The 10,290-nt window shown below is 44.1% G+C and overlaps 1 long non-coding RNA gene across 1 annotated transcript; it reads right to left on the minus strand.

Annotated features, from left to right (window-relative positions):
• Positions 1–282: 282 nt before the first annotated feature.
• Positions 283–8,556, minus strand: LOC133209941 (uncharacterized). The gene is made up of 3 exons (XR_009724810.1): positions 6,648–8,556; positions 5,926–6,183; positions 283–2,313 (listed from the first exon to the last, which is right to left on the minus strand). It is a non-coding gene; the product is annotated as an uncharacterized LOC133209941 (long non-coding RNA).
• Positions 8,557–10,290: the final 1,734 nt, after the last annotated feature.

Consider the following 10,290-nt stretch of genomic DNA (forward strand, 5'->3'; position numbering starts at 1 on the left):
TTCCTCATGTTCTGTCTTCTGCCTTCTCACTGATGATGTTGGCTTCTGGTTACCTGACATTAAACCAAATTCCAGACACAGCCAGGACAGTCTGTGCCAAAACACACGTACAAACAGCTACTATCTAGATATTAACTCCTCCTGTTAATATATGTGGGGCTTTGTGGAAACAAGCAAAAGGAAAACAAAGTGTGCTGCAGTGAGGGACTGTGCTGGTCATTTTGCCAAGGCAGAGATTGGTTGAACAGAGCCAAGGGAATTAGTATACTGAAGCCCTGGAAAAGGTTGTTGCATCAAGTACACTAGTGTAACAGGAGACCTCATCTCTTGAGATTGATTGTGCTTTTCTTTGCACTGCTCATGGCTGTTAGAAATGTGGGAATTTGAAGTCTGCTATCCACTGAGCATTGTTGAGTGTACTACCCACTTAGCTGAGGTTAATGCTGTTAACTGTTCTCTTAGAGCTATGTCCAAAGAAGGTGTAGAGAGGAGCAAGTAGAAGCTATTCTCTGTCTGTTGCCCTTCCCTCTGTGTAATATATCTAAAGTCAGTTTTCTTACATTTTCTAACACTCTCTTTTCCTATACTTGGAGAGAAAAGGAAACATCCCAGCCGGCTCTTGGGAGGAAGAATTATCTTAATTCAGTTAATCCAGGTCTCAGTCCAAATCCTTGTGAATTATTTTCCAGAAATGGTTGGCCTGAGAAACCTGGAATACTGCACAGTATATCCAGCTGGGTGGCTTTGTTTAATCTATTCAGTGACTCCACAACACACAAATTAGCTCATTTAATATGAGAGAATGTAGACGAAGCTGGAATCATTTGTTCTAACAGCTTTGGGGAAGATTATCAAAAGGAGCTAGAACTGGAGCCTAGAGAGAAGAGAGGGGAAATCTGTCCAAGTTCTCCAGACTGTAACTGTCAGTGGAGATTACTGATAGTGGTAACTGGATTACCTTTATAAAACTGTGTAGGAAAAAAGGGTTGAGAAGTGGTGTCCCTTCTTTGGACCATCGCTCCAAGTACAGTTCCTGCTGTGCTCGAAAAATGGAGATGGGTTATGGAACAAAATCTACTGCCTGGCAAGGAAAAAAAAAGAAAGCCTGTAACGCCACTAGAAAAAGGCAGCTTGGAGGTGTGAGAGGGCAGCTTGGAGAAGAGGGTGACTTTTCACTGGCTCACCAGTGGGTGAGGAGGATTCAGTCCAGTCTTGTCCTGTCCTCATCACTCAACTGTTTAGTGTCCCGTTGTGCATTACCTAAGAAAATCCCAATCTGCATTCCTGAGAAAAGGACAATAGCTGATTTGGCAGCCACCAAAATCCACTGTGGCTTGTGTCCTTGGACCGTTCTCACAAAGGCTTCTGTTTTGGGCTCACAGGCAGTTTGTCAAAGGCTTTTCTTTCAGTTCCCTGTACTATGTGGAGGCTCTATCCACACCCCAGAGGACAAAATGCAGGGGACAACCATGTTGTAAGGTCAGCTGTAAATGGCCTTCCAAGTGGGCCTCTCCCTCCATTATCTCCGCATGTCTATCAGAGATGAAATTGCCCAGCTGTCTCCACAAAGAGGCAAATCCTCACTTCCAGGAGGTGCTTGCTCTCCTCTGGTGACCATTTAGCTTCCTAGTGTTTACTTCTCAGAGCCCAGTCCCTCCACCACATGCTGGCTCTGTAATTTCCTGGGCTCTGTGGAGCGTGATCCAAGCAGCTCCAAATTGAACAGCTTTATTTTCATCCTCACTGGGGGTATGTGGACACTCCTACTCCCACCCTTGCCTGTGGGCTTGCGTTCGCCGCTCCTGGGCAGGGACTGGGATGTCCTCCTTGGGCGTGTGGAGCATTGCAGGTGCTACACCCCTGGCCATGCTACTGGGCAGTGGGGCCCGTCAAGGTCAACACAGAGCTTTGCTGGTTGAGGCACATCTTGATGCCCCTCTGGAGGGCCACACATGGCTGGGAACAACTGCTGTTGAAAGTGATGAGTGACAAAGGACTGTCAGTTGTGCTTCCCTTTAAGGTCAGCTGCCCCAGGTCCAGCAGAGGCCCAGCAGAGCCCTTAGAGGGCATGGTCAGTCTGTCTTTTTCTGGTTTAGTTTGCTTTTTTGAGGCTTTTTTGAGGTGCTGTGTGGAGCACACAGGCCTTGACCACACCTCAGGTAAGGACAGCCAGGAAATAACTCTTTGAGGAGGAGGAAGTGGGTTTCAGTGGTTTGGGCACAAGGCTGGTGCTCCAATACACAGACTCCTGACTTTGCTGCTGGGCTGGTGAAGCATTTGTCCCATCAAGTCACAACACATTTTCTATTCTGCCTGGAAAACGGAGATAACAACAGTGTCACTTACAAAATCCTGCAGTCTATGGGTGAGAAATGCTATAGTCAGGTATTAATGGAGGGGTCCTTGTTTCTCTCCTGATTTGTTTCTGTTCACAGGTTTGCTGCACGTTAGTTGTGTAATGATGGTCTTCAGCTTTGCTTCTGGCTTACACTGAGTATTGATAGAGCAGAGAGGAAATTGTTGCCCTTTGGCCAGATTCCTAAATAATGCTCTCAGCCTGTTCAGGTGCCATGAGATCTTGGGTACCCGTGTCAATAAGTGACAGACTGAAGAAAGGCCATTTTGGTATCAGAAGCATCTTTCCTCCGTAGGTGCCACCTTCCCTCCCTTTGCTTTTCTCCATAGGGCTTCCCAAGTCACCAAACATGCAAAATGACAGAAAAGGGAACAACCCCTAACCTGGGGGGCAAGGAGGGGCAGCTCCATCCTGCAGTTAGTGCAAAGCAGGCCATATCCCTGGGACTACCTGAGCTCTTCAGGGATCAGGCTGCTCTCTCACTGGGCTCTCCTCAGTGCTGGTGACAGACACAGCACTACCCTGGAAGTTTTCAAGACCCAACCTGGGTCTGAACAACTTGGGCTGGGCTCAAGGTTGACCTTGCTTTGAGCACAGGATTGAGCTAGAGCCCTCCTGAGGTCCCTGTCGGCCTGACTTATCCTGTTATCCAAAGGTATCAGACAAATTGGTGAGTCTCTGCTTTCCTTGGCTGGAGATGATGGTGGTGGCAGCTGGCAGAGCCCCAGTGTACTTCCTTGGTGGCATTGTGGAAGCTGTCCAGACTGTGCTCATGCCTTTCAGAGGTTCAGGATGTGACAGAATTTTCGGGTTTCCTAGAGAAAAGAGCCAGTGGAAGTACCAAAGATATTAACAGCCGCAGACCTGTTTCGTAAATGCCTGTAGATTTAGGCATGATTGGATTATTCAAAGTGATCCACTTGACTGAGTCATCAAGGGGAAGATCTCATTTTGGTACTAAGATGGGAGGTGCTGAGCTCCTTTAAAACTCTGGTTGAAAACATGGCTGTGGGAAAAGCAGGACTCCCACTGCTCTCAGAAACCTAAGCCTGAAGTGTGTAAGTGGGACCTGAATGCTGCTGAAAGAAAGTCTAGTGTGGCATTGGGTGCCAAGACCTTGAAAATGTGACTCAGAGCTGTGAAAATGGGTATGAAAGGACACTGCCCTGTCTGAGCTGTCTCTCACACTCCCATCACGCTGGTATGAGTGATCATTTAAAATGGAGCACAAGGGAGAGGTGAGCGATGCCACATGAGAACAACCAGGGGTCAGGGTGAGTGCTGACAGAGATGTTGAGAGCACTAAGGATAAAGGGAACACTTCCTGAGCCCAGTTTCGTGCTCTGAGTGGATAGTACTATACAGAAAAGGCAAAACCCCCATGCTCTAGTCTTCAAATAAATACTATGCTTTCACTTAAAAGAGAAGCAGAAAACACAAACAAACAAAAAAAATCACCAAATAGGCTTTTAATCTTCATAAATGCAGATGATCTGTACATTCCACAAAAAAGAGACATAGAAAACACACACACACACCTTTTAACTAGTGAGCAATTTAAAGACTAATAGGATTCATCCATAATTACATAGTTAAGTAAAATTTATGTATGAAGGAATTAGCTGATTTCCCTGAGGGCAATATAAACCATAGAGACAGTGCTCTCATTTAAAAGTACCATCTCAATGTTAAAATACTTTGTCATTCTTCTGTAGAGATGGTTAGGTGCTGTGAGAGCCACATGGAAGTTTATTTACTGATCCACAGACAACTGATAACAGATCTCTGCTTTGTTTGGAATAGAAAACTTGAACAGCTTGTCTGCACCTCTCCACTCGGACATTAAATCAACATGGCTCTATTAGTGGCCCTAGGATGCCAGCTGAGCCATCTCTAAGCCTGTCACTGTGATGTCTTCATCTGTAACCAGAGCAGACGTGAGCTCCTGGCAGCTTCGGGAGGTGACAACAAATCCAATTAGCTCCTCTCCATGGCGCCACAATACTACTGTGAAACGGCCTGACAGGGAGGGTGGCTGCAATACCCGGCACAGTGGGCCATATCCTTTGGATTAAAAAAAATAGTGAAAAAAAAAACCCTACCAACACTTAATTGCTGGAGTTACTTTGCAGGCGGCTGCTGGAACCTTGTGCACAATCTGGTCAGAAATGTGAGCTGTCCTGGAGGGCTGGATCGCGCACAGCTTGGGGAGGGCTCTGCAAAAGTGTAAAATGCTCCAAGAGGATAACTGTGCCAGCACTGTCATCCCCCTCCCTCGCAAGGAAAATTCGGTCTTGAAATCATGCAAAAGCCAGACTCAGCCTGCTCCAGTCCCATGCTGCAGAGAGATGGGGACTTTGGTGCCCAGAGGTTGTATGTGCTCTGTCTCCTTTGAGTATGGTATAAGCCAAAAGATGGAAACAAAGTCTCTGCTCCAGACTTTGTCTGCAGGAAGGAAAACGGGGGGCTGTTCAGTGTCAGCAAAGTAGGATTTGGAAGAAGACAATCTAGTGAAATTATTTGAGCACTGAATGGGAAAGGGTTGGTAACACAGCTCAGAAGTTGAAGCTGGGCTGGCTGAACTTGGACAGTTGTATTTAAATCCACCTTCTGTCCTCCCAAACTACTTAGCTAGTGCCAAGACATACTTCACATACTGATTAAAAGTTGCTGATATCCCATGAGGTGTAACACATTAAGCCATTTAATTCTTTTAGGCTCTTGTTAATGTAATATTTTTACATTTTCTGACCCACTCTTGTATCTAACAGTGCAAAGTGAAGTAAGCTCGGGAAAAATAGAGACTGAATATATAGGGTCCCCCTGAGTGAGGAACTAAATCTAGTTTCTTCTATTTTATTCTCAAGGTCGTAGAGGCTATCAGCAAAACCTGAGCATCCCTGCTGCTGAAACATAGCATACTTGGGATGCAGAAATGCTTCCCAGTATTTGTGTTCAGGTGCTCTCCAACCCCATCTGTGTAGGTAAATTCTGTTTTTTTCCAATATTGGAGGCTATTAGGGATCATTGTAACCATAAGCTGCTTTCAGAGAAAGGGTTAGGTTAGTAACTAGCCTGATTTGTCTGCTTTTAGTGAAGTGAGCCTGGAGTTACATCAGGCTGTCATATGCAGTCTCGTGACTGTGGTCACTAGACTAAATCAGACAGCTCTAATAATATAAATTCTGCTTTCCAAGTTAGAGATTATGCGTCTTGCTGCACATCATGGGTTTGTGTTAATTTGTAATGTTAACAGAACTGGTTTATAGGTTTTAAAGACTGAACTCATGGGAAGGAAGTGTCCATGTCCAGCAAAGCAACAGTAAAATGGTTACATTTCTGCATGTCTGCAAATTTGTTTGAATGAGGAATCTTTAGTCCTCCAAAGAGAGTATGTCTTAAACCCAGACAGAAGACAACATTCATCTGAAGCATGGCTTTCCCTTGTCTGTGTGGTTACTGGTGATGAGGGTTTAATGCAGAGAAAAACAACTCAAAAAATGGCAAAAATAGTGTTGGGAGGAAGCACATCATTATTACTTTCCGCAATTTAAATGCATATTTTTAACTGGTTCCCCTGATATTCAACTTCCATGCTTCAGAAGTGCAGTGAGATCTGGGAACGTTTCACCAGTAGTCATGATTCCTGAGGAGGGATTTCTCCAGGGAGAGCATACTGCAGCAGTGCTTGCCTCCCAGAGCCAAGAACACACTCCAGTCAATGGGTAGCAGTTGGCAGGCCACCTCTCCCTTGTCAAGAAGCCAGTTGTTCTGTTGTCTCCTGCCACATCGCTAAGGAATACCTGTGGGCACTGGCAGCCACACAGCTGATGAAAGAAAGGGGAAAAAGGGAAAAAAGGAAAAAAGGTGTAATTGGGACAAAAAACCCAATTTTTTTTTATCAGAAGCAGCTTGTTGTAAATATACTTTGTTAAATCAAACTCATTCCAGATTAATTGGGCACAATAGCTGGGCATGTGGCTGGTTTACAGAGCAACCAAACACTCAGTGAGCCTTGGAACTAATGGACTGGTTTTGGAAACCAATTGAGTACTGCCAGGACCAATTATTTTCAGCAATACCTTTCTGTTACCAAAACGTGGCACTGTGGACTTTGGCCTGCTTGATATGAGCTGCTATGCTAGCCCACTGATGAGCACAATCCAGACTGCAGAAACGAGCCTGCAAAGCATGGAGAAAAGGATGCCTTGGTCAACAGAACAAGGCTTTGTCTTAACCACCAATTAGCAGTGGTAATGGTTAAGCCTGAGTTGTATTTTAAGATAATTACACCTATGTTGTGTGCAACAGTGTAGGAGGCATTTGAAGGAAAGCCTTGCATTCTTCAGGATGAGAATGCAAACAGGTGATGGGAGTTAAGGTCTTAGTTACCCCAGCTGTGGATGCACATGGACTTGCATCCATATAGCAAATAGAAAATTTCAGGGAGAAATATTTATAGAGATCTAGAGAAAGGTGTGATACCACAGGGATGATTTGTTGGGATGAATATTCCCAGCACAGATGACATCACAGGCTGCTCAGCTGATCTTATCTGATCACAAACTTCACAGTCAGGCCAGGTCCACCAAGACAGTAGTGGCTGATGTACACTTTGCAGTGAGTGTGATTGATGCAGTTCATGAGTCAGCTGAGAATTTGCATTATTATGTGGCTTTAAGGCAAGAATTTTTGTGGCTTTACTGGTGGCAACTGAATTTTGCATTGCCATTATAGGGAGACTGAAGGGATGGCTACAAAACAAAGCTTGATGATTGTTACTTCTGTTCTGGGCATCACAGAAGCTTTTAATGAACCTCCATCCTCTACCCCTCTCAAAGTTGCGCATTCCTAATGTGCTTACAGGTAACAGTACTCTGAGGATGATGATTTGGCACCCCAGCATGCAAGGAGAGCTTGCTGTGATGCATTGACATTGAGGAATAGAACATGATTTTCTGTTGAGCTGTTAGTCTATCATCTCCTAAAATTCAGCTTTTATGATGACTGCAAAAAAAAAAAGCTGGGCATAAACCACTGAGTCTTACTAAGGTGACTGGATACTGCAAATGGCACTGAGATTGCAGAGGTTTGAAATACAGGAATAAGAGGAAGTCTATATAGTCTATCTTGAAATCTGAGAGAAGAACAGAAGACCTTGGTAGTGACAGCAGAAGGGTTTACAGAACAGGAAAGAAGTGGAGAAGTTATTTGAGTGGGATAGGAATGAAAAAGATGTCTTATTTGAGAGCTAAAGGTGATAAAGGCACAAGAGGAAGAGGGGAAGGAGGAAGTATGAGAACATGTGCTTCTAAGGCACGTGCATCAGGGAAGCACGAAGGTGTTTTATGTCCTGGAGGTTTTGTGCCAGGAATAATAACATGAGCTATATGGAGCCCACCAGTACTTACTTCTCTAGCAGATCATCCCAAAGTGAATACACATACTAAAACCTCTAACTTTTTGCTGTTCTCTAATGAACAGTAAATACTGGCTACAGTTATGTTTCCTGCCAAATCTTTTATTTTGATAGAATCTGTATCAAAGCAAAACATATGGCTTCAGTTATTGGGAAGCTTGGGGTAAATTAGCTGCCTGGATTATCACAGGCATTGACAAACAACTTGTGAAACATACTCTCTAAAAGGAAATTTGTATAAGAAATCATGCTCTTTATTTGAGGACTGAAGGTCTTCTCTGCTCTGGAGGTCTCTGTGATACTGTTCTACAAAGATTTGACAGTAAACCTGCAGGTTTTTCTTGGAAAACCTTCATCAGCTGTCATCTATTCAAGACAAGATGTGCCATGTCTTGAAGGAGGAGTTCCTAGGAAATCATTCCCTTCCCCTTTGTGGCATGTGGCCAGCTGTGACTGAGACTTTCAGTTGAAATCAGAGACACATGCTGTGGATGATGGTGTTTATGTCAAGCTTCAGTTGTGATTTCAAAGCTACTAATCAGAATAGTATGTCTTCTGAGCATTCCTGACACATTTAAAGGTTGGAGAGCATCTCACAAGAGCTGGCATTAGTCAAACAGCTCCCTCAGCAGACAGAGGGTCTGTTCTGATATCCTGAGGGAGTCTATAGCTTAAATCAAATATATTCTGTTGACTTATTTCCTTTGCACAGAGTCTTTAAATATGTCAGAGGTATTGGCCTCTGTTGGAAGCAGAGGGTGGTTTACAGAGTTTTGTCACCAGTCCTCCATTCTACTATATGGTTTCTTTAACTGGAAGAGAAATCAACAGTTAGAAGCTGTAGTTTTACAGTCTCTTGGGCTCTCTTGCAGCTTTGGCTCCTCGTAACACTGGAATTCAATAAGAGACCCATTCTGAAATGGGACTCTTGGAAAAGTATAGTGTTGTTATGAAGAATATAGCTAGCAATGATGGGGGCACAGCCAAGACAATTTCCCCTTTGTTATTGGTCAAACCCTCTGGTGCTTATGTAGATGCCATCTGCCTCTTTCCTCTGGTATTGCAACTCCTCATAGGCTTCAGGGGTCCTTCAGGCAAAGAAAAACAACTGCACCAAAAATCATTCTTCAAACCACAATGCTAAGTTTCACTTGGGACAGCAACTTAAAGAAATACTACTTTTTCCTTCTCTCTTCTACTCAGGCTTGTTTTTATCTACTAAATGCTACCTTTCCCAGGCTTGTAATACTGCTGTGCTGAGTACTTGCATTACTCTAGTGTCCAGGAGTCCCAGTCATAGACTTAACCATTTCAGGGGCTAATCACAACATTAAGGCTAGTTTTCCTTAGCCAGCTAGTGAACAGAGCCTGGTGCCATGAGGCAATGCAGCTTAATGCCATGTGGTGACACCAGCTCCTGTTGCCCACGGAAAAAACATCATAACATCATGGTCATATGGCAGCATTGCATGTGAGGTAAAAAGCACTGTACATTTTCTAGAGTAATGGGACCTTCTCCATCTTCTAGAATTAGGGAGTATTCACAGTGATTGATGAGGAAGGGGTTTTTGTCTTGCTTTTACACATTTTCAGGAAGAAACTGAGTATCAAAACCCTGTTAGTTGGGTTCAGAGAGCCCTTCTTCCCACCCTGGAGGCTTTGCAGCTTCCGGCAACTTTGGAAACAATCTCAATTGGGATTCAGACTCAGGCTTCTCACCTGGGGCTACACAACATTGCTTCCTGACCAATGAGCCGTTTTGTAGGTGACTTCGAAACATGCAAAGAAAATGAAACAATTTCTTCGAATATCCTTAGCCAGAAGAACGGCTCAGAGGGTTATTGAGTTTTTTTTCTTTTTGAGTGCACAGTTCTTGTTTACTTGAATTCTCCATCAAAGCTCAGAGAAAAGGCCACTGTGACTTTGATTGGACTAGAATTTGCAGCACCAGCACTGGCCAAATGCAGTCCATCCTCTTGCAGGCTCTTGCATGTGATGCAATGGGGAATGGGGGAGGGGGAAAATCTGACAGACAAGCAAACAGATCAAACACAGCACATCAAAGAAAAAATGCAAGAGTGAAGCAATCCATCTCTACAGTCCCTCAATGCTATGAAACAAAGCAGACAACCCTCTACACATGGCCATTCCTGCCATCCAGAGACTGAGGCTGTATACACGAGATCTTACCAAAAGCACTAGGGAGTGTTCTCTAGTGACTACATGACCAGTTATTGCACTATCCGTGCTCAGACACTCTGAGGGGCTAATTAGTGCTTTTAATATGTAAATCAGAGCCTGAACTGATTAAATCTAGGGAAAAAAATAACCCAGCTGGTGAATATGTTGTTTTAATTATTGCTCTAAAGAAAATATGGACATGACTGAAGATGATGATAGAGAAGAACCTTTAATAGTGCCTTATAGAAGCTGTCCTTGTTCATAGAAAACTAGTAGGAGAAGTCTGATGCTGAGTTGGAGCAGAGGAGGATCGGCAGGAGCATATGCAGGGCCA

The sequence above is a fragment of the Neopsephotus bourkii genome, unplaced genomic scaffold (assembly GCF_033783945.1).
Source record: "Neopsephotus bourkii isolate Nb327-2 ecotype Australia unplaced genomic scaffold, CSIRO-AGI_Nbou_v1 NB_372, whole genome shotgun sequence".
Taxonomy (NCBI): Eukaryota; Metazoa; Chordata; class Aves; order Psittaciformes; family Psittacidae; genus Neopsephotus; species Neopsephotus bourkii.